The sequence below is a fragment of the Ictidomys tridecemlineatus genome, chromosome 16 (genome assembly GCF_052094955.1).
Source record: "Ictidomys tridecemlineatus isolate mIctTri1 chromosome 16, mIctTri1.hap1, whole genome shotgun sequence".
NCBI classification, from domain to species: Eukaryota; Metazoa; Chordata; class Mammalia; order Rodentia; family Sciuridae; genus Ictidomys; species Ictidomys tridecemlineatus.
In genome coordinates, this window is record NC_135492.1 from 29,695,814 (window position 1) to 29,721,992 (window position 26,179).

General features: G+C 38.5%; 1 long non-coding RNA gene across 1 annotated transcript; it reads right to left on the bottom strand.

Annotated features, from left to right (window-relative positions):
- Positions 1-3,575: 3,575 nt before the first annotated feature.
- LOC144371364 (uncharacterized) lies at positions 3,576-9,316 on the bottom strand. The gene is made up of 4 exons (XR_013431431.1): positions 9,237-9,316; positions 8,814-8,898; positions 8,290-8,331; positions 3,576-3,891 (listed from the first exon to the last, which is right to left on the bottom strand). It is a non-coding gene; the product is annotated as an uncharacterized LOC144371364 (long non-coding RNA).
- Positions 9,317-26,179: the final 16,863 nt, after the last annotated feature.

A 26,179-nucleotide genomic window follows, 5' to 3' on the forward strand; every position in this document is an offset into this window, starting at 1 on the left:
TGAGCAAGTAGCAGGATTCAGCTTCTTCCAGTTTGCCAACTCTGCTTGATGAGTTCCAGGGTGCTGACTGACCTCTCCCACACACCCGGCCTCAGGTAAACTGGCCATGAAGATGTCCAAAGTGAGGATGCCACCTTTTCCCCTGAAGTTTTGAAGGATTGCCTGTGCAATATCCTGTGGAGGAGGCTTCTTGTTAGATGCTCTGGCGATGGCAAAGACCATCTTGATGAGGCTAAAGTAGTGACGAAGCCCGAAGAATTCCTTGTTATGCCTACTGCACACTGTTTCATAGGCTTTGGCAAAAGGGGTGAAGTACCCTTGGACCCTGTCCTGTACCAGACTGTCTGAAGAGCAGATCCCTCTGGTACTCTCTATGAGCTCCTTCTCACTGGGGCTGCCATGGGACACAAACTACCCTGGTTCATCCAGGCAGGGTCGAGGGCCCAGTTGGAAATACCTATGAAGCCAACATTTTGGTGGGGGGCAGGATCACCTTCAATACACCTATCTTCCAGCAGTGGGTGCAGAGCCTTCAGGGACATTTTCGGGGAAGCTTCTGCCAAGCCAACCTCATCCAACACCACCACAGATACATACTGCTGCAGGTCCTTCCCCTGCTGAAAGCGAGCAAACTGCTTGAAGGTGTTCATGATGCCATGTGGGGGTGCAGTGGGGGCTACACTGGAATGAAACCAGGTGGACCTGTTTCAGGCTTCGAAATAGAGTGGAGTGTGAGGCCTGGCCCTGTATGGCATCTGCCATGATAGTCTTAGCAAGAGATTTGGAGCTGCTAGGCTTTCCCGCCGGGAAGAGGGGTATCTTTAGCTCAGTGCAGATGATCATCATGAATAAGTTCTCTTTCAGAGCCAAGTTCCTGGCTATGGTTTTTCTCAGAGGCATCTGACTCAGTAAAAGATCCTGTGCATGCATGATCTCATCCAGGATGACCCTGCTGTCATCATATGATCCTAGAAAATACCTGCAAATGGCTCTGCAGTAGGATTCCTTCTCCTTTAGGGATTCATGGTAACAGACCCCCACATCCAGCACCAGAGACCAGAAGATGGGATCTCTCCTGAAGTTATTTTTGCTGACACTGATCTCACAGAGAAAGGTGTTCATCTTCACCAGTAGCATTTCCCTGCGGCCATGAAACCAAGTGAACACCTTCACACAGCACTCCACATCCCAGAGGCTGACAAAACTGTACTTACTTTCAGTGTTCCTCAGGAACCTCTGAGAGGCAGAGAGCACTTCTGTGATCACATCAGTCTCATCTTCAATGATCCTGATGTAGTCCAACAGTCTCTGCACAATCTGCTGGATTTAGAGCTTTTCAGCAGTGTTGTTCAGCTGCCTGAAATCCCACACTAGAGGAATCAGCCTCAGGGGCAGGGTGTGGACATGGTACACCAGCTGCCTGAGGGAAATAGAGCATAGCCTGTATGCTGTATCCTCTGCACTGACTCTGTATCCCAAACCACCTGACTCCAAATGGCAGATGGTCTCCTGGGAGTGCTTCCTGTAAGGATTGCAGGCAGGTATGATGTATGTGAAAGCCTGAGTCCTCCTCCAGGGACTGGCCATCCACAGTCTGGTCACATAAGACTTTCTTAATACAGCTTATGGCTTCTGCTGTGTTGGCTTTGTCAAAAAACAAGATGGTGTCTAACTGGGGTTGGTCCTTATTGGATAAGGCAGTTTTATCAGCCTCTAAGACTTTGGAATGAATCATGGCTGTAGTTGTTCCTCCATGGACCTTGACCTGTTTTATGGTCTTAGCCTGGGCAGCAGTGTGTAAAACATCCAAAATTATATGCAAAGTTATGGAGCTAACTAATGACAAGACAAACAGACAAACCCAGGCAGGGGCACAATCTACAGGATACTTGGCCAGAATTAGTCAAGAATGTCAAAGCAGTAAAAAAAAAAATGAGAAAAGACTAGACACTGTCAGAAACCAGTGAGTAGGCAACATGACAAGTAAATGCAATATAGTATCTCAGTTTGGATCTTGGAATGGGAAAATTAGTGAAATCCTAAAAACTATGAGTGTGGTTAATAGTGACCCATAAATGCCATTTCGTAACAAATGTACCTAGTAACCTTAAGATGCTAGCAATGGGGGAACTAGGTATGGGGTGTGCAAGAACTTTCTGGGAATCATCTTATTCTGAAGTAAAGTTTACTTTTTTTTAATGCAATAGGACTGAGCATCTCATCGATACTCTAGGGGGAAGATCCTGTGGACTTTGTATTTTTTTATTTTTTTTAGTAATGGGGATTGAACCCAGGGACACTTAACCACTGAGCCACATCCCTAGCCCTTTTCATATTTTATTTTAGGCTTGTCAAGGTTCTCAGGACCTCACTAAATTGCTGAGGCTAGCTTTGAACTTGTGATCCTCCTGCCTCAGTTTCTCCATCAAAGGGATTACAGACATGCACCACCACACCCAGCCATGGACTTTGTATCTTAAAACTGGTCCACAACCAAAAATACTCCAGAACTGCTCTCCAAGGTTTCTTGCTGCTTTCCTTATCACTGCTTTCTAGTCCTCTGCCTGTTTCCTAAGTCACTCACACTTTCTCACAAAAATAAAAAATTTAGCCAGTGACTGAGGGAGACAGGAAAGAGGAGTTACTGTTTAATGGGTATCTAATGGGTATCAAGTTTCAGTTTATTTTTTTTCACTTTTTGATCTCAACCGTTATTTATAATTGGAAACAGAATCTAAGAATACAAGCTACACAATTTAAAGGAATTTAAACACCCACTATGTTAACATCTAAGGGAAAGTTCTACATTTGCAAAAATAAATAAAACCTTCACCATACTGTTTCCCTGTATCTCCCCACCCAAAGTGTCAGCAATTCTGATGGATGGTGATAAGGGTAGTACAACGATATAAATATATTAATGCCACTGAGCTAAATACATTTAAAAATGGTTAAAACAGTAAATTTTATATTATGTATACCTCAATTTTTATAAAAGGTACTGATATATGGACAAATCTTAGAAAAAATAAGCAAAAACAATCTACATGAACAATAATGTAGTTATGGTACTAATGATCTAATATAACCTATTGGTATAAATAAACATGACCAATTGAAAGAAAAAAAAAGAAAAAAAAATCTACATGAAAAATGCCAGACACACACAAAAAAAGAAAGAAAAATGCCAGACACAAAAGCACAAAAGATTTCATATTACGTGATTCCAATCATTTGAAAATGTTCAAAAATTCACTGGTGATAGTTGCACATCATCGGTGACTATACTAAAAACCAATGAATTATGCACTTTAGTGAACTGTTTATGAATTATTTCTCAATTAAAAAAAATAACTCGTTTTCAATCTATGACTACTAAAGACAAATACTATTCTATAAATTCTGGAACCACATTATGGTGCCAAATTGAACAAAGAACAACAATAATAATAATAATAAAAGGACTGTGGTTTAAAATGGCTGGCAGTGAAGATCAGGAAGGTCTGTACCAGGGCATGGTGGCTTTCCAATCACAGGGCAAGAACAAAGGCAAGATCATGGAACACACTTGAATGAAGCTGATCAAAGACCTTTATTCTGGTCCTCATCATTCATTAAGCCACCTATGCAAATAATTTCTTCATCTCTGCCCCAAGCAGCAACAGCTGCATCCAGGGCTAAAGTGGAAGACAGACATAAGTAGTGAAAGACCTTATAAAGAAAAGTTATCAGGCAAGAGCTCTACTTATCCTGGCTCAAGTAAAGGTAGAGCAGGAAGATGTGCATATGTGCAGAGATTCTGTTCTTCAAAGCTGAGGCCTGCAGAGAGGCAAGATGAAGAATGCAGTGAAGGCTCAAAAACTGCCCAGCTCAGCAATCAATCCAAAGTACCTAAAAATACAAAGAGAAATATGTAAAGCAAGGTACCTTGAGAGCAGGATTAGTGTAACAAACTGAGCAAAGTTAAAATAGAAAGGATGTTGGTACAAGCAGCAATTCTAATTTTGATGAATATCTATCCAAAAGCTCTTCAGGGAAAAATATGATACTAAAGAGGGTGGGTAGTTAGAAATTAAGCATACCAATCTAGAGAATTAGAATTAGGTAGGTAAGGTTTAAAAAATTGTTGTGTAACTAAACATACAGGGAAACCATACAAGGAGTAAGTGACATAAAATAAAAGATAAGCTAAAAGAGTTTATAATCTTTTAGATAGTTCCAACTTAAGATGTGGGACTGAGCCCATAAATTTATATGCCCTGCCACCCAAAATTACATTCAAAAGAAAAAAAAAAGGTTTAAAAAAGATATAAATCTGCAAAAAGGATAGGGGCCTATGAGCAGTTAACAGATTCCAACAACAACAACAAAAAAAGTGAATTATCAAAATCTGCCTGAAGCAAGTTTTTAAATAGAGGAAAATGAGCCCAGAAGGAACACAGAAGGGGCTGCAGCTGAATAGGAATCCCATCTTCCTAGAACCATAGGGAGGATCTAGACTCAGTCAACAAGAATTATAAAAGACCAGAGAGGAAAATGAGATAATGACCCATGTTTCTCTATCACAAACTATTGCCCTCATATGTCCCTCTTAACTTTTTCTATGTGGTAAAGATATTTACACCTAACTTGGATGTGAGAATCACAGGGCTCTCTTTTAAAGAGCCAGACAGACAATCATTGGACACTAGGGCACCTCTACCAACACTGCTCCCACAACACAGCATTCTGTATACTGGCCTTTGGAAGCCCCAGGTTAACATCTAACCACAACTCTGCTCATTCTAAAGCAAAGCTCCCAGGCAAAAACCATCCCCACTGCACTACATACAGCTTCCAGTCTTCACATTCTATCATTCTTAAAAAGAATAAACATCACTGAGAATTTGAAGAAATCCTACACAAATAAAAGAGACCAAAATTTATTTTAAAAGTTCTAGCATAAAACAGATAACTCAAGGCAAAGAACATAGTAAAAACAAGCCAGAAACACCTCTAATTTAAAAAGATAATAGCCTGCTTTTGACAATGACAACATCTTGCTGAGATCAACTAATAAAGCTAAAATATATAAATATAAATATGGGCATGTATATATGTATACAAGTGTGTGTGTGTATGTGTATGAGTATGAGTATAAATGAGAGATCTTTTTTTTAAGAGAGAGTGAGAGAGAGAGAGAGAGGGAGAGAGAGAGAGAGAGAATTTTTTATTAGTTATTTTTTATTTCTCGGCAGACACAACATCTTTGTTTGCATGTGGTGCTGAGGATCGAACCCGGGCTGCACGCATGCCAGGCGAGCACGCTACCACCTGAGCCACATCCCCAGCCCGAGAGAAGATCTTTAAGACATTAAAAAAAACATCAAGAAAAGGCAAATTTAAAATCTAGAAAAGGCAGGGAACCAATCAATAGTCAAACCCCAAAGTCTGCCTGAGTGGGGAAGACTGGTAACCCACCCTTTTTTAAGCTAGAGTCCCATAATATTATGCCCTCACAGTAACCAAAATTAAATCAGACTCCTCACAGACTTATAGCCCAGGGGTTACACCACCACTATGATGCAGGAAACTTCCAGTCTTAGATCTCATTAAGGATGTACTGTACTGATAATGTTCCTATGTGTCTTGCTGGAGCAAAGAAAAATGTTCTTTGGAGAAAGATATCACCATAAAATCTCAAATTATCTAACAAATAATTTTTTTCCAGTGCAATGACCACTATGTAAAGACAGTACCAAAAGAAAGAACGGATAAAAAGACAAACTCAAAAGTCTAGATATTGGATTGGACATACTACAAAGTAAGAACTTCAAAAGGCTTTGGATATTAGATGGGATATTACACATGATATACTCTATAATAAACAACTACATTCACCACTTAAATAAATGAAAGACAAGTTTCAGAGTATCCACAGAAAAACAAAGAGGTTTAAAGGAAATGAAAAGAACTGAAGAAAGAACCGAAAATTCCAAAACAAAAAATTACACAGATCACACCATACAAAGACAAAAATAGGATTGGGCTTTTATGTATGTTTAGTGAAAATCCCAGAGAAAGTGCAGAGAAAGACCAAAGCAGAGTCAATGTCTAGAGAAACTGGCTGAGAATTTCCCAGAGCATATCCAAACTTCTGTCCATCAGAGTGAAATCTCAGAAAATCAAAGGCAAAGAGAAAATCTTAAAAAGGGATAAACTACCTTCAAAAGACAGACTGTGATTTCTCAACAGAAACAATGGAAGCCAAAAAAAATGGTAAGAGAACAGCTAGAATTCTGAATTTAGCAGTAAAATCTTTTTGTATTTCCATTTCCCCCTCAAAAAAAAAAAAAGGAAAAAAAAAAAGAAAAGAGAAAGTTGAGAGTCAGCTACCTGTTACCTATATTAAAGAAAGCTCTAAAGGACTTATTTTGGGGAAAAGGATTACAAATGGAGGGTAAGAAACACAAAAAGATCAAAAATTGTAGTAAGCATGTGAATAAACTCATATATTGTCTGTATCATATATCAATAACAATGTCTGATGTGGGCTGATAAAGACACATGGCAATAACAGCATGTTAAGTAGAGGGATGAGGGTTTGTAAATGGCATTAATGGATTCTAAGATTCCATTTTGCTGAGGATGAGGGAAAAGATTCTAACTTTTGGCTTTGATAAATTAAGCATGCATATAGTAACTAGTGGACTAACCCTAAAAGGATAGATATATACGACTTCCCAACAGATGGAAGGGGAAAAAAAAGGAATAATAATACAAAAGGCAACATAAAATAGGACAAATGAAAAGCAGGAAAAATAAGATAGGAGATTTAAGTCCATTGTTATCACTAATTAAATTAGGCATAAATGAACTAAGTGCTCCAGTTAAAGGCAAAGATTGTCAGTATGAATTTAATATCCCCAATTATACAGCGCTTACAAAGATATGGAAATGTAAAAACAAAATGATGGGAAAAAACACATAAACACTAAAGAAAGCTGGCAAACTTTAATAATGAGACCAAATATATTTTAAGGCAAAAGAACATTATTAGAAGTAACAATGGTAAATTTTTAAATATTAAAAGTTGTATCATGAGCAATATATAATGATTTTAAATTTGTATATTCCTAATTCCAGTTTTAAATCTATAATGAAAAATAAATCCAGAACCATAAGTGAAAATATTCTTCAGTCATAGTAGGAGACATTAATACACAACTCTCATTAAGTGATTCAGTAAGCAGACAAAAGAAATTCAGTAAGAATATAGAAAACATAAACTATGCAATGAGACTTGACATTGCACCCAACAACTGGAGACTACACTTTTTCTTCATTCATAGGCACCCACACACAGAATACACCTACATACTGGATTATATAGTAACACATGAAACTAAAGAAATTATTTTTTAAAAAATAGGTTGAAAAAGAGGCTGAACAAACATCTACAAATTAAGAGATTACTCATGATCTAGGCTTGAAGCTGGCCATGAAAAGGTATCTTCAAAGACATATAAAATACTACAACACAGGCCTAGTGTGATAAGGAGATGCAGAACATGGAATAAAAAGAATGAAATAAATGAAGAAAAGATTTCAGAAGGTAATGAACCTTAAAGGAGGTAATGAGAACACCTTGTTAGGGTGAAGGTGAGAATGAACTGAGGGCACATGGATTCTGAAAAGCTATTCAATCAGAACATATGGATTGAAGAGTAAGACTTAGGAATTCAGTAGAAGAAATAGCTGAGAAAGCAGTTAAAATGTGGTAATTCAAATATTTCCTATTTTGATGACAAGATTTAGTTAGTACATGAGTTAACCTAAAATTCCTAAGAAAAAAAATAGTTACAAGAAGTACAGAATATCAATGCAAAGTAATCAGTACACACAGACTGCTAAAGAAGAAAATGGACAGAAGTAACCTTTTAAATGTTAGCAATTGTTCCTGATGGCTAACATTATGATGAGGGAACAAAATTTCTATTTATTTACATTTAGGGATGGAAAACACAAGCAGGTACAAAACTTTCCAATTCATCTGAGTCCACCATGTGTCTTCATATTCCCTCTCCCTTCTTTATGGTTAGAAGTTTGCCAGAAGTTCTAACTCCCCAAGGGAAACTGACTATAAATAGAGTTAGCAAGTTTGTTTTCACTGTCCTAATAGGAAGTAAGGAGAAGAAACTATCCCTGTACAAATAAGAGAGAACCAAACATTTGTTTATAAGTGCTGAACTTGCGTCATTAGCATGAAAAAAACAGGTGGAAATGATTTTCCACTGATAAAAAGCTTACCTTCCAGAAAAGCAAATTCATCGACAGCTTCTATCGCATTATCTGAAACACAAGGAAAAGGGACACTTGACTGTGGTCATTTGGACATCAGCTCCAAATTAGCACAATCCATACAATGAAGGAGATGAGGCTTTATACAAATTTAGGCATTTATAAAATATGTCCCTTGCTGTCTTGAGATCTATTTCTGTTCCACCACTAAATCTTACATACTGGCTGCCTAATAGAGTAAAGTCAAGTCCAGGCACATACTGTTCAATGAGAGGGGGAAATGTGAATCCTCCTACCATGTTGCTTTACTCTTAAATTTATTATCTTTGCTCTGAAAGTTATCAGAGAAGAGTTTGGCAATATAGCAGGGAGTACAAGATACAGTATATGAAAACTTCAGACATGTGCAAGGGTTAGCAGCTGGATAGAGGGTCAGAAATCAAACAACACCTGCTTTGCCTTCTCAACCTGCAAAGGGAAAGCTTAACCCAGCCCTCCATTGTCTACTGCCAGATGCTATAGAGACACTCTACCCAAATCTCTCCTCTGAAGTGTTTTCCTCTTTCCTTGTTAAGCACAACAGTAGGCATCTTTTGCAATGGTCTCCACAAACAGTTCCTGTCAAACAAATGAACAAATTAAAAAATCAATGGACTCCTGTTTTTGAAAGAAAAGAAGGTGAAGGGCTCAAGCAGGTGGGGAGGTTCTGAAACTTAAGACGGTACAGGACTTCACTAAGGTCATTCCAGTACCTCTTCCCCCAGAAGGCCACTACGTCCCTTCCCCCCTACTCATAAATCCACCGTGTTCCTTTACTAGACTGCTACAGGTTGCATGTGAGCCAGGAGAGGTGCAAATTAAAGTTGATCTCTGCGCCCTCGTAAAGTGGTTAACAAAGCAATACAACACATGAAGGTGCGTGACACTCTTCTCCAACCTTTCCTGATTACACACACCTCGGACTGCAAACACCCCTTTCACTTTCCGGCTCAGCACAGCCCGCTCAGACCCTCTTCTTCCTCCTCCCCAAATTCCGCCAAACAGCCCCAAGCCCCGCCCCAAGGAAGCCACGCCCCTAGAACCACGGCTGCCACCCCTAGTGCCCCTGCGCTCCCGTCGCAGCGGGGCTCGAGCCAGAATGAAGATTGCTTTCTCTGCCACTAGCGTCACATCGGGTCCGCCTTCACCAAAGCCTTCATTGGCGCCAAAGGCAGCCTAGAGAGTCCAGCCCCGCCCCCCCCCCATACACACACTCTTCCGAGCTTGAGCTTGTGAGGCCGCTGCCTCCCCTCCAGGCCCCTCCTCCTCCCAGGGCGCCGCTTCCAGCCGCTGCCTTCATCCTGGCACTGAGTGTGCTGCGCAAGGCCACCGACTGTGAGCTCGCAAGCGGTGCTGGCCCCTTCACTCACCGCCCCCACCCCACCCCATTAGGCTCCTGTCCTTCTTAGAACTGATCACAGTTATAATCCTGCATTTCCCTGTGTGATTATTAGAACGATGTTTGTCTCCTCCTCCTTCACCTCCAAATCAAAACCTCCATAAAGAAGATATTCCTGGGGGCTGGGGTTGGCTCAGTGGTAGAGCACTAGTCTAGCACATGTGAGGCCCTGAGTTCGATCCTCAGCACCACATAAAAATAAATTTAAAAATGAAGGTACAATACCTTTGTGTCCAACTACAACTAAAAAATTATAAAGAAAGAAGGTGTTCCCGCCTGATTTTGCTCATTGAGTCTTCAGTGTGGTACCGTAACTGGCACTTAGTAGGTGCTCAATACATATTTACTGGATGAATGAATCATTAACAGTGACTCATTTGGAATTGATGTCTCAAAAAAAAAGCCTGTTAGAATTGTTATTTGAAAATGTCTACCAAAAGCCTCTAGTAATTCCTATAATGGGTTCTGTCCTTCCCTCAATCCTTAGAATCACGCCCTTGAACGATTAATTTAACATTTTCTTACTTATTTTGTTTACTTTGATGGAGGGGAAATGTAAAAGCATGAAATAAAGAAAAATATCTTTTATAACTTAAAAAAAACAGAAAATAAGATAGATACTTGTAATGACACTTTTGGGTCATTTCCTTTGTTTGTTTAGTCTCCTTCTTTATATGAACAACAGACACGGTCAGAAGTTGAATTTGCCCCACACTCTCATCTGTGGAATCTGATTTTTGGAAAAGTTTATGAGCAACCAGGAGTAGCAATCATGAAGAGCCAAACACTATCTTAAATCACTTCCCAAAAATTCCGTTTTAGTTCAGTGGTCAAGAAGATTGGATTTTCTTATTCTCGAGAAATAATAGAATTATTGTGAAGTATATGTAGTATTTAAGAAGTGTTCAAAAGAGAGTAAGGAAGTAGTAAATGTCAAGTTGTGTGACATTTCAGTTATGAATTAAACTGATATGTAGAAATATTTACCACATAAACAGTGTTAAGTATCATTTATTACCCCACCAGTGCTTATAATTAGGAGCACTTTTTATGTTAAGCTTAATTCCAAGAGGCTTATTATGATTATTTTTGAACAAATTTAACTTTGAAATTGTTCTTGTAGAATATCTATCCAAGCTCTTTCATCCCATCATGGGCATGACATGTAGACTAAGGCCATGAAATTCAGGGACTTGTGAACCACAGCTATGATCACTTTGCCCAGCATTGGAAGCTCCTAAGAGGCTGAGAGAATGCTGGTGGCATGCATCAATACAAGTCCACAAATAACACTCTGGTCACTTGGAAGAGTACTATGAAGTTTTATCTCCTGAAAAATAACCAGAATTTCTCTGTCAATATTCTGTAGATCCTTGATGAAGCAGACAAGAGTCAATGCTGCTGAAACAATAGTTGCCATCTTTGATGGATGCAGCCAGTCTACCACAAAGTTTTGGGGAGAAGAAATCTCATGAAGCATCCAGTAATTGTGAAGGTTCTTAAACAGAAGACATAAGGAGGAGTTCAAGGATATGGGACAGCCTCTGTGCTAGTGATCAAATAGAGGTAGGATTCATTAAACATTACAAGTTCTTTTCAGAAAGAGAGAAAGGAGAGAAGGAGAAAGTTTTTCAGGGAAGGAGAGAGAAAGGAGAAAAACTATAAATAAGCAGTAAATTTATTCCTACTGTGAATCAGGCCTGACTTCCCACTAACATTATTTTTAGAAGTTGGATTTATTGGTCTCATGCTGATACAATTCAATAATTTTCTATAAGGGCACGACACCTGGTTCAAATCTTTCAAAATCTTGTTCAAAATCTTTCTTCTGATTCAGTCTGTAGTAAGAAGCCATCCATCTCTATTATACACAAATGCAGCATTCTCAAAGAGAACTTTGAAATTCATTCCTTTACTAGTTCCTGCCCTCTAGAGTAGAGGACTAGGACCAAATGTAACTCAAGCAGACATTAGGAGTAAGGGCTGGGTAGCAATTTTGTATCAGGCAGTCAATCATTTGTACACTATTGTGATAGCTTCAAATTATGTCCATAAATTTTTTGACACTCTTATTTCAAAAAAGTGGAGTCTGAAATCCCTCTCCTCAAGTGTATGCTGGACTCCATGACTAACTTTTAATAATAGATAATATGAAGAAGTGACCTGTATGCCCTTCAAGATTAGATCATAAAAGACATAGTGCACAAGAAGACTACAAGAGCTAATATATGAGTTCAGCAAGGTTACAAGATTCAGGATCAATATGAAAAATCAATTGTATTTTTAAACAACAGAAATAAACAGTCCAAAATTTAAGAAAATAATTCTATGTATAATCACATCAAATGAAAAAATAATTCTTAAAAATGAATTTAACCAATCAAGTGCAAAATCTGCATACTAATCTTTTATAGTTAGGAATTTAAAGGACATCAAATTATCTTGGAAGATACCCTGTGTTCATAAATTGGAAGGCAATACTGTATAAATTGATCTAAGATTCAGTACAATCTCTATCAAAATCCCTGCTTGCTGTTTTCACAGAAATTGACAATCTTATCCTAAAATCCATATGTAAATGCAAGGAAACTAGAAAAGCCAAAACAATTTTGAAGAGGAAGAACAAAGTTAGAGGATTCACACATGTCAATTTCAAAACTCACTACAAAGCTATAGTAATAAAGACTGAGCAGTATTGGCTTAAGGACAAGCATATAGATGAATGAAATGAAAATGAAAACCCAGAAATAAACTTATACATTTATGATTAATTGACTTTCAACAAGGGCACCAAGACAATTCGATGAGCAATGCATAATCTTTTCAACAAACTGTGCTAGGGCAGCTGAATAACCAAATACAAAAAAAATGAAATTGGGTTCTTATCCTACATCATATACAAAAAATTAACTCAAAATGAATCAAAGAATTGAAAAGAAGACCACAACTATAAAACTCTCAGAAGAAAACATGGATATAAATTTTATGACTTTGTATTTAGCAAAGAACCCTTAGACAAAAGCATCAAAAGCATGAGAAACAAAAAAACCAGATAAATTGGACTTCATTAAAATTTTTAAATTTGTGCTTCAATGATGCTATTAAAAGGATAAAAAGACAAAATATTTGAAAAATCATATATTTAATAAAGGACTTGTACCTAGAATAGGATATTGGTGAAAAATAAACAGCTAATACAATAATAGATTTAAAAAAACCCAGTTTAAGAATGGGCACAGGATTTGTATAGACATTTCTCCAAAGAAGATATACAATTAAAAAATGCTGAATATCATTATTAATTAGAAAAGGAAAATGCAAGTCAAAACCACAATGAAATACCACTTCTCACTAAGATGGCTATAACATCAATAAAAGAGAGAGAGAGAGAGAGAGAGAGAGAGAGAGAGAGAGAAAGACAAAAAGTATTGGTGAGTATATTGAGAAATTGGAACCCTCGCACATTTCTGGTCATATTTTCTGGTAGTGCAGCTACTTTGGAAAATAGATGGGCAATTTCTTTAAAAGTTTAACAGAGTTACCATATGACCAATCAATTCCATCCCTAGGTATATGCCCAAGAAAACCGAAAACATATGTCTGAGTAAAAACTTGTACACAGATATTCTTAGCAACATTCTTTATAATGTACAAAAGTAGAAACAGCCCAAATGTCCATGAACTTATGAACAGATAAACCAAGTGTGATCTATTCATACAATATAATACTGTTAGGCCATAAAAAGGAATGAAGCACTGATACAAGTTGCAAAATGGATGAATCTTGAGAACATGCTAAATGAAAGAAACCAGACACAGAGGACCACATGTCATAGGCAAACTAATTAAAATAAAAAGTAGATTGATGGTTGCCAGGTGCTGTGGGGAGGGAAAAATGAGAAGTGACTGTCAGTGGATATGGAGTTTCTCTGAGGGATAATGAAAATATGCAAAAATTAGTGATAATTATTGCACAACCTTGTAAATATACTAAAGGCCACTGAGTTTACACTTTAAAAGCATGAATGTTGTGATATGTAAATTCTATTTCAAAATTTTAAAAACTATTTTTTAAAAAGGCACTACTGATTTCTTTCTCTTCTCGCCTCCTTGCTTTCCTTCCTCCCTCCTTTCCTCCCTTCCTCTTCTATCAATCACTGTAGGAGAAATTAGCTCTCATATTAAGGACACTCAAATGGCACTATTTGACATATGTGTGAAAAATTGAAGCCTCCCATAGGTAAGCAGAAAGAGAACTGAACCTTTGAGATAACATCCATGAGAACGAGCTGTCTTAGAAATGTATCCTTAAACCCTCACTGACTAATACAACTGTATTAGGAAGGACTAAGATCTTTATTGCAATATCATGAGAGACCCTGAGCCAGAACTACCCAGTTAAGCCACTCCCAAATTGTGAACTCATAGAAACTGTAAGATGATACATACATGTTGATTGTTTTAAACTACTAAGCCTGGGGACAATTGTCATGTAGCAATAGATAATTAACACATAACCAAGAAACCCACTCTTTCAGGCACTATGCTAGCCATTGAGGATCCATCAGTAAGTAAAAGTAGATACAATCCCTGCCTTTGTATAGCTTAAAATATAACACATATGGTAGATATTAATCAAATAAGTACAGAAGTGTGTCATTACAAACTGCTATATATGACAAAAGAAAACCCCAGTTTGTCATAAGAAGATGATCCCAATTTATATTATTATTCTGGAAGGTATTATTCAAAGACTACTCATTTTCCAATTCACCTGTCATCTACCCATCAGGGTCAGAGAGAATGCTTTGAATAGGTCCTAGACCAGGTCTACTGATGCTGCCCATTGAGCAGATAACAGACCTGCCCTACCACTCCGAGACTGCATTCAGAAGAGTTCACACCATAGAACTTGTAGTTTGTGTCTTTATGAGGGAGCTACCCACCAACAGCTGACCAGTACAAGGAGGAATTTTAGGCAATTCATAGTATCAGCCAGTCATGCTCTGGCACACCAAGACTAATATTTATCAGTGTCAAGCAGTGGAGACAGCAGGTGTTCTTTTATACTTGAATGTAGCATTCTACCCATTCAGAAAATTAGAAAGTGGCTATCCAAGGCCCCATAAGGTCAGAAGTACCATTAATTCTGATGTTCTCTCTCCTATAATATCTCTCTATATGTATTCACCTTGTCTTTACTACTTCCCTAGCTCTGACCAAGGCCTGGTTCTCCATGCTAAGTGTACATGCCTCAATAACCAAGACACAGAATTGAAATAAATGGTGAAATGTGATGGAAGGAGAGTGGCCTCCCACTAGCACTATGGTCACTCCAACACTTGATTATAATGGAAACTAACTGTTCTAAAGTGCATTCCTGGGATCTTTTCCCCATCTTCCAATATAAAAACTCAAAATATACCTAGATTTATACCTGAGACAACCAGGAAAAATCCAAGCCAAGCTCTCTCGAGAAAGATGTCTGGAGAATGGGTGATGCTATTCAGCAGACACTCCATCACCAGCTCACAAACAAGAGTAGGCAAATTTCTTAATCCCCTCACCACCCCCCACACACAAATATTTGTTCCAGACACTTATAAGTTTCATTTCATCTCCATGAAGCCAAATTTCTAGTTTCCTGCACTTATATGACTATTCTTTTTATTCAGTTCTTTGACACTTAAAACTCTCTGCTGAAATTCTTAGAACCCAGATATTCTATAAGACCTAAGGAAATAATCGGCTTCCTTAATAAAAGAAAAAATTTTCAATAAGTACTATATTATTAATTACTATAACAAAATACCGAGATAAGTAAACTTTAGTTTTTAAATAAAAAGAGGTTTATTGAGTCTCACTGTTTTAGTATATTGAAAGTCCAAACAGGATAGAGCAGGTGAGGGAACCCCCTTGGTCCTATCACCTCATGGCAGATGGCAATGGTGGAACTATGTGCAAGATGGAGAAATCACAGTGTCAAACAGGAAGCCAGAGAGGTTAATTGGGCCAGGCTCAGGCTTTCATCACAACCCTCTAGAGGGAACTAACCAGAGCCCCACAAGAAATACCTCAATCTCTTCTAAGAGCATACCTCCACTGACTTTCCTCCAGGCTCCATCTCTTAAAAGTTCATACCATTTTCTGTGACCAGCACCTTGGAGATCAAACCTCCAACACATGACCTTTTGGGATACACACACAAACCACATCCATGTAGCAAGTGCATAATGATGAAAAAACTAAAGATTAAGATTATAAATACTATTGAACAGAAATTACTTTCTTGTTCCTTTCTCGCTAATGAGCAATAATCAAGTTGGTATACTTCGTGTATGACATGAAATTCCACTGCTGTAACAGAGAATTTGAATTGAGGATGCCTGCACTACCTTCAGGTCAGGAAATAGATCAATTTTTCCACCACCTTTCTCTGTTCAAACTTCCTGCAAAATCTGCATTCCCACGGCCCACAGGCCATGATGTTATTTGTTTTTCAGTTGGCACCAAACTCAGCTGTAAGCACTGAAATAATGTGGTGGAACACACACACACACACACACACACACACACACACACACACACACACATATATATATATATATATATATATATATATATATATTTAAGATTATCTTCAAAGCAAAACCCTAAAACTTAAAAATTCTCATGGAATATTCATTCCCTCAAAAACATATCTATAGACCTAGTTTGAGAAACACACTTCAAGAACACAACTGGGTCACCACCAAGACATTTTTTTTTAAGTAGTATATTACCAAGGCCTTGGGAGCATCTGGGGGAAAACAACAACAGTCCTGTGATAAAGTCTGTTAATCTGATTTACAGAATCCTGTTCATCCATCTGCAGCTTAAAGCCACTTCCTGGCTGTTTTCCTGCCTGACCCCAAGTCAAACCTCTCATCCAGCACCAGATACGAGCTCCCAAAGGCTGATGCAAGGGTTGATCTTACCCTTCAGAGGAAACCCTTGTCCAGGGCAGAGACAAGAGGATTACCCAGCAGCCTCAGCAGAATCATGTTCATCATACCATGTGCAGCAGTGCAGGACTCCACAACTCTCTGTGCTGGCTCTTTCCTCTGGCCTTCAGTGTTTCATTGCCTTGAGCAAGAACTCTCTTGCCAGCTTTAATCATGAACAAATTCACAGCTTTGCTATAACATTAGCTCAAGGATTACAAACATAATTTCCTCCCCTAATTGCCAGATATGACTGTACCAGTCCCACCAAACTCCCTCTTTTCCTCCCACTCCACCCCACCCAACTATGAGGCAAGATGCTGCAGAAAGTTCTAGTAGTTCAGCCAGGTCATTGGAAGATATACATTTTATTTCCCTAGGCCTAAAGTTCTACAAGTAACAAATTCAAGGGATTTTAGTGAAAGGAATTCCAGTTTTGAAAAAGCAGGTGAATGAGCTGGGTTCTTCTTCAACCACGGTTTCTTCTTTATGGATTTGGTCAAAGGCCTTCTTCACAATCTTCTTTCTATGGTGCCCTTTCTCTGTCCTCTTATATTGGTATGGTCAAAGCTAGATAAAATTCTATGCAGAAATAAAGTTAGTAAAGAGAAAGTGCCAACAACAAAATTATACCATTATCAATGACAATAAGATAAAATAGCAGAAAGGAGACTAATAAGCAGAATAGATATAAAGAATAAATAATATAAAAAATGAAAGATTAAAAATCATAGGTTTAAAAGTCAGACTAGGTAAATAAAATAATAAATAGATAAATTGAATACAATAGAAAGACATAAATGAATAATGTATTAAAAGAAAGAAAAGTTAAATATAGTCAAAATTAGAGAAGGCAGGATTGGTGATATAGCAGAGTGGTAGAACAGTTGGCCAACATATGTGAAGCCCTGGGTTCAATCCCCAACACTACAATTAAAGAACAAAAAAGTGGAGAACACAAAGGCCAGCATCTTCTAATAGGGCAAACTGGGTGGGTCCCTTGATCTACTTATACTGAAGTTTCCCCACTTCTTCCAGTGCTAGTAAAGACAACTCCTGAGGACTGTTCTCTTGTGAAGTCACCCCAAGTTAGCACACTGCAGTACAAAAAAATATCAGGGAAACAAGGATCTCACCATTCAGCTTAAGCTGCCTCGTACTTCTAAACAGCTCTCAGTCCATAATTAAGAAACTTTGCATCAAGCACTAAGTTGCTCCAGTTGGCTTTGCAACATAGCCCCTACAGGTATACAAACCCATTGTCAAACTGGATGGTTTCTCCATAACCAGAGCACATGCCTGCCATGGCCCATTAACTGTGCTTTTTAGCCTGGGCCACCTCGCTGTGGAATGGCCTTGTGTACTGCCTCTACCCCTCCTGCTGCTCTGGGATGCTCAGTTAATTCACAAAGTGGTAAGTGAAAGGAAAGCAAGAAACCAGGAGACAGGCGAGAAATGAAAGATGGAGACCAGGCGGAGATACACACCAGGGTTTATTGATTAGAGCTGACAAATAAAGGCACATCTCTTCATAGCAGAAGAGAGGCAAAACAGGCTTGAGGATTGGGACTTTTATGGGTCAGGCTCAGAGGTCCCGGCGGGTCCTAACGCAGGTGGTTGAAAGGTTGGGTTGGTATGAGGAAGTGATGAGCTTTTCTCAGAAAGAACCTTAGGCAGAAAAATGAAATTTACTTAAAATGGTGACTGTCCCTTAAGATGGCCGTCCAGATGCTAAGGAAGAACCTTACAGTAAGATCCAGGCTTCTGGTCAAATTCAGGTTCTCTATTTCCCTATTACTCTTGAAAGAAAAGTGACCACAACACTTGGAGCAACCAAAAGATCTTTATTGCAGCAGTGCAACAAAGAGAAAAGAAAGAAGAAAAGAGAGAGAGAGAGAGAGAGAGAGAGAGAGAGAGAGAGAGAGAGAGAGAGAGAGAGAGAGAAGGGAGAGATGAAGAGGGAGAGAGCAAAAGCAAGAGAGAGACAGAGAGCACATGTAAGAGAGAGACAGAGAGCACATGCAAGAGAGACAAAGAGAGCAAGGGGGGGGGGCTGGCAGGAGGGAGTTTGTATAGCCCAAATCTAATGGGGCCTCTGGGTCTGCAAGCTGCCTTGTTGGCCCACAGAGGGGTTAAGTGTTCAACCTTGAGCGTGGTTGAATGTTCAGACTTGAAGCAAACAGGTGATAAAGGACCAGATGGAGGGGGGTTTGAGTGCATGGGATATCTTGCAGGCAACATCTGTTCAGCCTGCCCTGCAGACAACACAGTTCAGCCTGCTCTGCATCCAACAGCTCTAGCAATGGAAACAGAGATTTCTTTTACTTGGCATTTAATAAACACTCAAATCCTGGTGAGTCACTGCCTGCCTGCTTCAGCCTGGTGAAAACAGACTAGAGAGTAGGCAGTCTCCCAGGGGCAGCAGGACAAGATTTCACTTCCACACTGTTTTTATATTTTCACATTTTACATATGTTCTCAGAACTGAAAAGACTAGGAAGTAATTAAATGGAAGACTTTGAAATTCATGGAGGCAGAACCTAAGGGTTGTTTGTTCCATCTTCCCATTTCATCACCCAAATAAAGACTCCATCCCTGCAGTCAATTCTGACCCCTGGACTCCAGTGCAAGGGCAATGCTCAGGCCTGCAGCTGAGGATGAGGGTGGGAGGTAGACTGAGAGAGGGAGGAAGAGAGAGATCCTTGAGGAAGGGTTACACAAGGCTATTAACAATTGTGTTTATTTCAGGGGTCCGAGGGAAAAAACAGGGTGGGGGGGCAGGAATAATTAACTTTTTCTTTGCTGATCTTAGTATTATTTCTCCCATTACAATAAAATATACTGATCTCATAATTTGAAAAATAATAATAAAATTATCTGAAAAAGAAAGGAATTTTTTGTCATTATAAGACTGCTAAGGAAGAAGAAATGGTTTACAAAGAGGAACTGGGAGTGTAAATATTCATTTACATACTGAAATACATACCCATTGAATCAATATGTATAAACACATATCCTTTCTTTCCAGACCAGACCAGGTTCTGCAGAGTGTTGATATGTCAAGTTATCATTCTAAGGGCAAACATTGTCTGAGTCTGCCAGATCTCTTCAGCAGGCAGAGATCTGTACAAACTTCTTTGATGTGGGGCCCTGAGATAACAGAGTGTCTTGGAAGCAAATTATTTCTACTACCCCTGAAGACTTAGAGACACTGTCTCACAATTTTCTTCTTTGTTTTTTTCTTTCTTTTTTATTGTTACTTGTTCAAAACATTACAAAGCTCTTGACATATCATATTTCATACATTTGATTCAAGTGGATTATGAACTCCCATTTTTACCCCATATACAGATTGCAGAATCACATCAGTTACACATTCATGTTTTTACATACTGTCATACTAGTGTCTGATGTATTCTGCTGCCTTTCCTAACCTCTACTATCCCCCCTCTCCTCCCCTCCCCTTCCCTCCCCTCCCCTCTCTCTACCCCATCTCTCGTAACTCATTTCTCTCTCTTCTTTTTTTCCCTTTCCCCTCACTTCCTCTTATATGTAATTTTGTATAACAATGAGGGTCTCCTTCCATTTCCATGCAACTTCCCTTCTCTCTTCCTTTCCCTCCCACCTCTCATCCCTGTTTAATGGTAATCTTCTTCTCATACTCTTCCTCCCTGCTCTGTTTTTAGTTGCCATCCTTATATCAAATAAGACATTTGACATTTGTTTTTTAGGGATTGACTAGCTTTACTTATCATAAACTGCTCTAATGCCATCCATTTCCCTGCAAATGCCATAAATTTGTAATTTTTTAGTGCTGAGTAATAGTCCATTGTGTCTCACACTTTTCTAAGACAGAGCCCGCAATACTGAATGGATTAGTCACTATGATCTCTCTGTGCTAGGGTGTGAGAGAGAGAGCAGTGTTTGGAAGTATAGTAGAAATTCTATAATTAATGAATATATTGAAATAGGAATTCTCTCAGCATTAATCTTACTCCAGTTCTAACTTCTTAAGATATAACTCTAAAGAGATGGTATTTTTTTTTAAATTCCTTTAAAGATGACCCCATGGAAGTGGGAAAATTAATTATTCAAAATAACTAACGTTTTAAGAAAAATTGGCCCAAATTTTTCCAACATCATAAATACCACCTCTATCAAAATAGTCTATAAAAACACTTTGAGTGTCATAATCCTGTCCCAACTCTCAGTCCAAAACCCAAATTTCAGACGAGAGGAAAGATTCTGTGGGTCCTGGTATCTTATGGGGGAAAGAGGGTCAATGGAGTCAATAAAGCTGTACACATGTGAAGACCACAGCACCAAACAGAGACCTGGCCAGGTAATGCAGCTGGAGAAGAGGGAAGAACTCCTGGCACAGAAGTACTAGACTTTACCTAGCAAACCCTATAGTTAGCATTAGGAAAATTTTCTTTTTAGGAGACGTTGGCTTCCCTGGGAGTTAACCTTGATGGTTGACTCTGATTAATGAACCTCAATAGCTAAATTCACTTCTTGTTTTGACTTTGCTTTAGGTTCTGGTAGAACTGCTTAGTAGCTACTTCTAACATTTCAGCCCTGGCTCCTGAATGGCTTCTCACTGCTGGTCACAACAATCGACCTGACCTTCACCTACCCACCCATCACTTCACCTGTGGCACCTGCTTAAATTCTTACCCTACATGACAAGAAACATCCCCTGCTGATCTGCCCCACTGTCTTGCATTTTAAAGATATTCAGACTTTGATAAGGGCAATCAAAGAAGTATACACATAAATCATGTATTGGTGGGCAGAAATAGAAGTTACTCTTTGTTCTTCCCTCCAGGTCCTCCACAGCCTTTTTCTGGGCAAGTTACTTTTAATTCTGTTGAGAGCCACAGCTGAAGGGGCCCCAGCAAACTTCCAGCTGCCAGCAAACTTCCAGCTGTCAGCTGATGATTGGCTCACAGTGGCCCCAGCAAACTTCCGGCTGCCAGCTGACTGGCTCCTCTGCAGTGATGCTCATTGGGCTGTTTTCCCGCCCTTTCAGACCACGAAGCTGCTTATTGGGGGACTTTTTTTGGCTCCACCCATGGGCCGACCCAGACAATAAGCCTCAAAAGCAGAAGGAGTGGGGGGGAGGGGTTGAGAGGCTTGTGGGAAGCCGGTGGTGGCAGGTGGGCTCTGAGGGAATTCTGAAGGGCTGGGGTTGCGTGACATGTGTTCTAAAAATAAAGTTCATTTCTGCTTGATAAGTGGCTCATGAATTGTGCCTAGCACAATTCTCTTTCTTTTTCCAGAAATCCTAGCAGTCTTAGACTGTACCTTGGTTGCTGTGTGTATTCCCACTCAAGACTTCCCCAAAACATGAAGTGCCTTGAGTCAGAGATGCTACTCTATTTTTTTGTGTGTGCTCCCACAGCACCCATCAGATGATTTCAAAGTAGTTGTTCAATAAATGCTTACTGATTGGTTGGCCATGATTGATTCAGAACTCAAATATTCTTTAGTCATTCATCATGCATAAAAACATAAGTGTAAAATTTAATATCAATGAGAAGATATGCAGAAAAATTGTGATATGAATGAATTATTTATCAAATTAATGAGGTTTTCTGGACATAGCTGAGTTGTCTTATAGAATGTCCTGCATAATGGATTATATTATATATATTTTAATTAAATACTACTTTATCATACATAATCAGTTTAATTTCCTGCCTGTACAAATAATACTCTTTGTGACTGTTCTTATTTTAGAAAGGTTTAATTGAAGAATACCATGCATATAACAAAGAACATAAATTATATTTTTGTACACTTATTTTTGAGACCTCAATAAATTATCACAAATGGATCACACCTGTGTAACCAACACACACACAAACACACACACACACACACACACACACACACACACACACATCAAGAAGTCTTAGGAAGCCTCAGAAAGCCTACCTCACAGCCCCGCTTCTTCCACATGAACCCTTACCCTGACTCTACCACTAAGAATTTACTTTATTAAACAGAATGATGCAGTGTGTGTTCTGTTGAGTTTACATTGTGTTATAATCATTTGCAGTTCCTGTTTTTTTTTCTATTTCCCTCCCCACTGGCTTCTCACAGAGGATTCATGTCTGACTTGGTTGTTTATCTGCCAGGTGCCTAGACCAGCCCCTGGCCTCTGGCAGCTACTCAGTATTGTCATTAAATAACTGAACAAATGAAACCTTACACATATTTTCAGTGACTGGGCCAATTTTAAAACTCAGAGATTCTCAACTTAATAAAAAAGGTAAAAGGCCTCTACAATGAAAACTACAGAAGGCTAAAGAAAGAAATCAAAGAAGACCTTAGAAGATGAAAAACTCTTTCTTGTTTTTGGATAGGTAGAATTGATATTGTCAAAATGACAATACTACCAACAGCACTATACAGATTTAATGCAATTCCAATCAATTCCCAATGACATTTCTCATAGAAATAGAAAAGGAAATCATGAAATTCATCTGGAAAAATAAAAGACCCAAAATAGCCAAAGCAATCCTTAGCAAGAAGAGTGAAGAAGGTGACATCACAACACCAGACCTTAAACTATACTACAGAGCAACAGTAACAAAAATGGCATGGTATTGGCACCAAAATAGATTGGTAGACCAATGGTACAGAATAGAGGGCACAGAGAAAAAACCTATATAAATACAGTTATCTCATATTAGACGAAGGCTCCAAAAATATGTATTGGAGAAAAGACAGCCTCTTCATAAAATGGTGCTTGGAAAACTGGAAATCAATATGCAGCAAAATTAAATTAAGACCCTATCTCTCACCATGCACAAAATTCAACTCAAAGTGGATCAAGGACCTAGGAATTATAGCAGAGACCCTGCACCTAACAGAATAAAAAGTAGGACCAAATCTTCATCATGTTGGATTAGGCCTTGGTTTTCTTAACAAGACTCCTAAAGCATAAGAAATAAAATGAAGAGCTTATAAATGGGATGGATTCAAACTAAAAAGAAACAATCAGTGAGGTGAAGAGAGTATACAGAATGGGAGCAAATTTTTACCACATGCACATCAGATAGAGCACTAATACCCAGGAATATAAAGAACTCAACAAACTTAACACTGAAAAAATAAATAACTCAAACAATAAATGGGCTAAGGAACTAAACAGATGCTTCTCAGAAGAAGATATACAATTGATCAACAAATATATGAAAAAATGTTCAACATCCCTAGCAATTAGAGAAATGCAAATCAAAACTACTCTAAGATTTCATCCCACTTCAGTCAAATGTCATTTATCAAGAATACAAGCAACAATAAATTTTGGTGAGGGTGTGGGGGGCTCTTACATTACTGGTGGGACTGCAAATTGGTGCAACCAATCTGGAAAGCAGTATGGAGATTCCTCAGAAAACTTTCAATGGAATCACCATTTGACCCAGCTATCCCACTTCTTGGTTTATACCCAAAGGACTTAAAACCAACACACTATATAGGGATACAGCCACATCAATGTTTATAGCAGCGCAATTCACAACAGCTAAATTGTGAAACTAACCTAAATGCCCTTCAACAGATGAATGGATAAAGAAATTATATACACAATGGAATATTACTCTGCATTAAAAGAGAATAAAATCATGGCATTTGCAGGTAAGTGGATGGAGTTAGAGAATATTATGCTAAGTGAAATAAGCCAATTCCAAAAAAACAAAGACCAAATGTTTTCTCTGATAAGTGAATGCTGATCCATAATGGGGGTGGGGGGAAGCATGGGAGAAATGGAGAAACTTTGGATAGGGCAAAGAGGAGGGAGAAAAATGGAGGGGGGCACAGGGGTAGGAAATATGGTGGAATAAGATTAACATCATTACCCTAGGTATGTGTATGAACACACAAATGGTGTGACTCTACTTTGTGTACAATCAGAGAAATAAAAAGTTGTGCTTCATTTGTGTATTGTGAATCAAAATGCATTCTGCTGACAAGTATAACTAATTAGAGCAAATTAATAAATACATAAATAATAATAAAAACAAAATTTACTCTAAGCCAATGACTTTATCTTTTGCTTTTGTAAAAATTTGTGTATAAACAGTCCCATCTGCTTCATGCAAAAAACTCTGGAGAATCTGGAGAGATTTTTTTTAATATAAATTTTCTTCTACCTATTTTACCTTTATTTTGTTTATTTTTATGTGGTGCTGAGGATAGAACCCAATGCCTCACGTGTGCAAGGCAACCACTTTACCGCTGAGCCACAGCCACAGCCCTGGAGACTTTTGATGACCATTCCATTCTTAAAATAGTTGAAGCCCTTATGGGCTGCATAAAGCTGGCTAGTACAAACCCACAAATACTTTAAGTTCAGAATCAGAGCCATATGTGAGTTGTATGAGATGATCTTCAGGTACCTATTTGTAAAAGATGGTATTTTAGTCAGCTTCTGTCACTGTGAGGAAAATACCTATTGAAGAAATGCCCTCTGCAGACAGAGCCTCAGACAATGGTTTTGAATTATTTTTGCCATTAGAAAGAATATTTTTAAAGTAAAAATGGTAGTTCACTGCCATTAAACATTTGAGCCATCCAGTTCCCTTCATCTGGATTTCATGCTCACTGAGCAACTTTCTGATATTTACCTTCCTTAGAGGTTTGTCTTCAGTGGAAGATGATGTGAGAAGAGACAAGCATTCCAGACACAGAGGAAGTTCCAGTTCTTTTGTGAATCAATAAATTGACATGCTGGTTTCATGCATCAGCTCTTCATGCTTAATTAATTAAAGCTGAGAGATGGATCTGCACTCAGTCTTCTAAAAATCCAGTTCTTAAACCTGCAGGGCCCTGGTCAGTAGTGGTGCCACCCTGTGAGGTCTCTCAGAGATGCCAAATACTCATCCTCTGATGTACCTCACCTTGCCTTTAGCAAAAAAAAAAAAATTCCTCTAGCTTTATATGTATCTGCTGACTCTGAGAACATTAATTATGAGGAACCAGATGTGGGTTGGCAAATCCCTGATAGTGATTAGAGAAAGAACACTAGACAGCAGAGGATATTACAACCCTCCTCCCTCAGCAACTAAAACAAGTCTTAATGTGTTTTGTGTATGAGGATGTTTTATAGCCCTGGTCCACTTTCAATTAATTTTTGTTTAGGAAATACATTTTTGTCCCAAGATTATGAGTATTAACTGTGTTTTCATAGCTGTCAATTTTCTCCACATGAAAATAAGCATAATAATACTTACCATGCTCCCATTGATTTTCTAATAATTGGTTCATTCAACAAATATTGAGTGCCTGCCATATGAGAGCTACTATGCCAGGCATGGTGGTGTTTGAGGAAATAGAGATGCATGGTTTCTGCCTTCTAATGGGGAAGACATAACTTAAATTAATTGCATTAGTCCATTAATTGCATTAGTACAAACCCCAAAATACTATACACTGGGTGGCTTAAACAACAGAAATTTATTGCTCACAA